The following is a 6,000-nucleotide window of genomic DNA, read 5'->3' as shown; positions in this document are numbered from 1 at the left end:
CCACAGGACAATTAGGATAAGGGCCTTGGGGCTTCCTAAAGAGCTTCCCCGACTTTGCACAGATTCGGTGTTCCTGCCTCCCATCCCCTGGGGTTTTTTAAATTTCTTTAACAAAAAAAAGAGTTGGTGCATCTCAGCTGGGTTAAGGGGATAAGAAAGACTTTTATATTGCTTCCGTGTTTGTCGCTGAGTTTCAGAGAAAAGGAGAGCTGGGTGTCCTTGATGGCCAGACTTGGTGGTGACAGAAGGCATAAAAATGAGGAGAAAGAACCAAGGCTGCTTAAACAGACATTCCTACTGCCCACCACCCCCTACCCCCCAGCAGTTCTTCCAGGATTTTCTGTGAAAATTTGGGGGTGAGAGGTGGGCAGAGGGATGCTTGGTTATAATAACATATACCCAATAGAAAACAACTATTTAAAGATGAGCTACACTGCAATGTGGCTTTCCACATGGCAAGAAGCAGGTTTGGTTGGCCCCCATTTGCCAGGGTGATTTACAGAAGCCTTTGAACACCGATGCTTGTGGCCCTGTGAAGGCCAGTGACTAACTGACCTGTCTGTGTATGGTCCACTTCGGAAACAGAAACTTCCCCGGTGGCATGGGAAAGAAAACACCAACCTAATCCTGAAAGGGTAACTTTAAACCAAAGCCCAACCGAGAAAGAGAGCAGGAGAGAGACTGCCAGCTGAGCCAGGCCAGAAATAAAAGTCCCATTGTCCCAGCTGAGGCCAGCTCCAGGAGCACGCTCCCACCCCGCCTGGCTTGCTCTGCACGCTGACACTTCTGGTACCCCAGAGAGCGAGAGAGTGCATTCCAGAGGTGGGCAGCCTTCACAAGGAGCTGCAGCTAAAGGAGAAGTCACGCTGGAGGCACAGGGGTGTCAGGGAGGGGGAAGTTATGTCATGGAAAATCATTAAGCACTGATGGAACCAACCTCAAACCTGCCAGAAAACAGGGCTGAGGAATTTGGGAGGATTGGGTCCAGGAGAGGAGAGCAAGGGGTGGGTTAAGAATAGCAGAGGTGAGAAAGCGGAACAGTTCCAGCTCAGAGCAGAGGATGGAGGGGGGAGTCCAGGTGCTCGCAGGCTGCAGTGGTCATCTGGGCTTCCTGCTGGGAGCCGTCTCCATACTCAGGCAGCAGCTCACTCTTGGGGACAGGGACGTCTGGGGCTCATCTGCTTAACACTGGAAGGATAAAAATCCCCAAGATAAAAAATTTAAAGTAAAAGAAGGGAGAGACCACTGACAGAATGCAAAGTGGAAAGAGATGAGATGGGTGTCAGGAGCCATGGGTTTTAGTCTGTGACCCCAGCAAGTCGCGTGCCAGCTCTGGGTTGGATGTCAGAGTGAAGCCATCGGGCACTGCCTCTGCTGTCCTTTCTCCTCTTGATGTGCTGAGATCCTCTGAGTATGTGCCTCCTGGGTCCAAACGAGGGGTGGGTGGTTCTTCCCTGCCTTCTTTCCCCTTGTCATCCATTCTCAGGACTGCTCTCTGGAATCACCGAGGTCTCCCGCAGCTGGGAAATTGCCCCGTTCTCTGACTGAAACCTGTTCACATCAGAAATCTCAACCCCTCAAACTGGATGAAGGTGGGTGAGTGGAGCTTGGAGGCCTTCAGGGTCCTGAATGTTGGGCAGGGAAGATGCTGCCACTGTGGTGACAGGAGCCCAGGCAGAGGAGTCTGGGCATGATGCAGCTGTGCTTAGGAAAGTGTAGCTTTACATCCCGGGTCCTCCATCCTCATCTTCAACTCAAGAGGAAAAAAAAAAAGGAAGCTATTTCCACAATTTAAGAATAGTCTCAAAACATGTCCTTCATTATAAATGGGCTGCATTCCCAGAGGAGTTATTCATCTAGGTATGGTTCTGAAGCTCCTGGGTTCACACTCAAGCCTGGGGGTTTAGCCTCAGGTTTGGCTTTAACTAGTTCTGTAACCTTGGTAGAACCAGGATGCCTCTCTGGGACTCAGTTTCCTCATCTGGAAAGCAACAGGCTGTCAATATCTCCAGGTTGAGCCCTGAGGTGGTCCAGAACTACAAACATTTATTCAAGGTGAATAATGGATCCATAGGTGGCTCCTACCTGCAGTCAAAGGAGGTCCCCACAAAGGAGTGCTCGATGAGGAACGCGGAATCCAGGCAAGGAGGACAGAGAGAAAAGGCACATTCCCAAAATATGATTTCCTATGTCCCCTCACTCCACCCCATCCCGCCCTTCAGCCTCTAATTATTAAAAAATTAAAAAAGTGAGAGGCTGGGTCCTTGCAGATGTTTGCTGATGCCATGAGCACAAGCCATCTTTAGTGCACCGTCTCTGCCATCCTCTCCTACTTTTCCATCCTTGTCAGCCTGTAGAGGTAGAATTGGTGGGATTGTGAGCTCATGGAAGTGACATTCGGAGAAGGCAATGGCACCCCACTCCAGTACTCTTGCCTGGAAAATCCCATGGACGGAGGAGCCTGGTAGGCTACAGTCCATGGGGTCGCTAAGAGTCGGACATGACTGAGCAACTTCACTTTCACTTTTCCCTTTTATGCACTGGAGAAGGAAATGGCAACCCACTCCAGTATTCTTGCCTGGAGAGTCCCAGGGATGGAGGAGCCTGGTGGGCTGCCGTCTATGGGGTCGCACAGAGTCGGACACGACTAAAGCGACTTAGCAGCAGCAGCAGCAGGAAGTGACATTTAGCAGTGCCCTTGGTAGAGATACCTAGGAGCACATCAGGGCAGTCTTTTGCCCTGATGCATGCCCTTTCTCAGCAGCACAGAGAGCCAGAGCAGATGGCAGGGATGACTTCACAGTTGTGTGATCTTGGAAGGGCCCCTCACTTGGTTTAATGCTCCGCTGTCACCATTTTAACCGTTTAAAATAATTATTTAACAAGGGGTCCTGTATTTACATTTTGCACCAGGTCCCACAAATTATGGAACTGTCCCAGGAGGGAGCCTCGCCAGGGGGCAGCTTCCTGGATCAGGGATTAGTGGGGACAGATCTGGGCAGGGTATCCTTACCATAGTTGCCAGCTCCATAGACTGAGGGGCAAGAGATCCATGGAGTATGTGGACATTGCTAAATATATAGGTGTACAAGCACATGAAAGGAAAATATACTTGTAACTTTTAAGTAGGGAGGTTTTTTTTTTTCAATAAGCACAAACAAATGTATATATCTAAGGGGGTAGATACACTCCTGTAAATATATATGTGTATATTTGTTTACACATACCCAGAGATAAACCTTAAAATGGCTAGAGAGACCTTGAGCAATTTAAGATCAATAATGACTCAAATGTGCATGTGCTTTGCACTGAGCAGATTTTCTTAACTTGTTCAAAAGATTCTAGCAAGACATTTAGACTTTGAAAACTTTACAGAGGTGACTTTTGAAGAGAATATGATGGAGGACTCAGGGCATAAACCTGGGTCAGGACTGCCACTTGGACAGGAGGAAGTTTACACATTCGTCACTGTTATTATCTTTCAAAGGAGGTGTGCATATGCACCCTCTGGAAGGTCACAGAATCATGAGAATAAGAACTAACTTGTACTCATCTTTGGGTCTACCGTCTGCCAGCAGAGAATCTGTTAAATTAATATTTGCTTAATGAATGATTACTCATCTCTAAGGGGACAGAAATTTTTTCTTAAAAACCATAACATATTTAATTAAGGTGGATGATTATATATTTAGCTTTGGAAAAGTATCATGGATTAGTACAACACTGGATGACAAAGACCATTGACTATTATCTAGTCCAACCCTCTCATTTTATAGATTAGAAAATTGAGGCTCAGAGAGCCTAAAGAAGTTATCTGAGGTCACCTAGCTAATCTGTACCAGAACCGAGCTTTTCTGCCATCTAACCCAAGTGAATTTTTCCACTAACCCACCCTGCCTTAAGAATCAGGAAGCATAAATACAGAGTCTTAGGTGTTTACTCACCACTTATATATAGTTTCCCTAACCCTTCATTATGGAAAAGAAGAACGTAACTGTTTTAATTGCCACCTGCAAAAGGACTTCACAATCTGCTACAGTTGCTCTTTGGCAAACCCCTCGGAGAGACAATTTGAGATCTGAAGCAAAATGAGGAGGAAAGAAGGTTTAATAAAAAGCTTTTTATTTGTAGATTGGAATTAAGTGCTCTGTGCCAGACTGTTGGCTTTCTCCTGACTTCACCACTTGCTGCTTTAACGCTTCAGCGAGCAGAAAATTGGAGAGTAAGAGTGTCAATCACTCGGTCCTGCCAAGTGACACCCCCTCAAACCTAAGCGAAACGTAGTATTCTGCTTGCTCAGAACAGCTCCCAAACCGCCTCATCTCCATCCACACCACAGGTTCTGAGGAAGCTGCAGTAGTTATTTTGTTATATCAGAGCCTCTACCCGTTTGTATGATTCCTTAAAGCTGCATTTCTAAATAGGACCGTCTGGGTCACAGGTGGCCAATCAGATGCAGCCCCTAAGCCCCAAACTGCCAGGCAGGGCCGACATCAGAGCTCTCCTTTCAGGGAGGGTGGAGCACTGACCAGACAGCATTAAGGCTTAGCCAGGAAATTAGTGAGGTGCAAATTGCATGGTGGTGGCTGCAGGGCAAGAGGAAAATTGCAGGCCATTGCCTGGAGAGAGAGAGAAATAGCAGGGTGGTATTTTGGGGCCTGGCGACACTGGGCCACTGGGCATGCTCGTCGTCGTCATTGCCTTAAAACACCCATGCACGCGCGCGCGCGCACACACACAGCAACAACATTTTCCTGAAGTACAGTATATAAAGAGAAAAGTGCACAGTCATTAAGTTCAATGAACTGTCATAACCCTAACTGGTAACCTGGACCCAGATCAAGACAGTGAACATCCCCTCCGGTCCCATCCAGTCACCCCATTCCAAGGGGAACATCTGTTGTGATTCAGCCCTATCTCTTCAATGGTAGCCAGCTGAGGAGGAGACAGCCTGGTGGAGACAGTCCAGGTTCTTCCCACAACCCCAGGGCTGCAGGCTCCGCCTGGCCGCCTGCCGTGTCCTAGCCAGCTCGGCAGCACCCATGGATTTTGACCGGGAAGGGCTGGGAGATGAGCCGTGCGTGGGCAGCACCTGGAGGGAGAGGCCTGCTGACCGCAGTGGGCGGTGGAGGAGAGCGCGCCCTCGGGCCACTGGTCCCGCCTTCCCCGCGGCGGAGAAGGTAAGACTCCGGACTCCAGGCGCTTGGTCGTACTTGACAGCATCTGGCTGTTCACAGAGGGCTTCTTCTGTTTCTTTTTTGGTGTTTTTGTGGGTTTTCTCTCTTTGTAGGCTCTCCGAATTGCTTTATAGTGGTCAACCATTCTGAGGGAGGAGCAGGGGCGGTCTTGCTCCACCAGCTTCCTGTCAGGCGGCAGAGTCAGGCCTCCATGGCTTGGCAGCTTCCAGCCCGATTCTTGTGGCCTGGAGTCATGGCTGGTTTGGCTTAGTTTGCCACCTGGGTACAGTGGACTGTTTTACCCCGAGTTAGATGCTATTTCTGAGGAGAAGTGAGCCGTTTCAAACAAGTTTCACGTTCTGCTCTGAGGGATGGTTTGGTTTCTCTCTGGTGTAGAGTGCCCTCAGTGCTGGAGTCCATGTTTGTACCCATGAGAGAGAACCCATTTCCATGTGGGCATCAAGACTGACAGCCAAATTCTCTTCGTATTTTCAGTGGAGTGGGGAGAGGTGTTTACACGCTTATGGGAGGATATCTGTCCTGATTGGACAGACCTGTGGCTACATCCATGGTGTGGGGAAAAGAGTTCTCTTGCCTCTCTGGGTTTGCCTCAATATTCTTCTCAATGCCCTGGCCTCACGAGGTTTCTCTTCTTGCTAACACCACTCCAAACTTCTCAGACCTCAAGTCCAAGGAAGGCTTTTTAGCCTAATCTTAAATCATCCCAATGACAGTGATGGTGCTGTTGACCTCTCTGTCTACAAGGACATTCTCTTCTCCTTCAGCTGTAGGGATGTCACACCTTCAGAGTCTTCTCCTGCAT

This window comes from Giraffa tippelskirchi, chromosome 8, assembly GCF_054371585.1.
Source record: "Giraffa tippelskirchi isolate mGirTip1 chromosome 8, T2T-mGirTip1v1.2.pri, whole genome shotgun sequence".
NCBI lineage: Eukaryota > Metazoa > Chordata > Mammalia > Artiodactyla > Giraffidae > Giraffa > Giraffa tippelskirchi.
Note: the sequence above shows the minus strand (reverse complement) of the source record.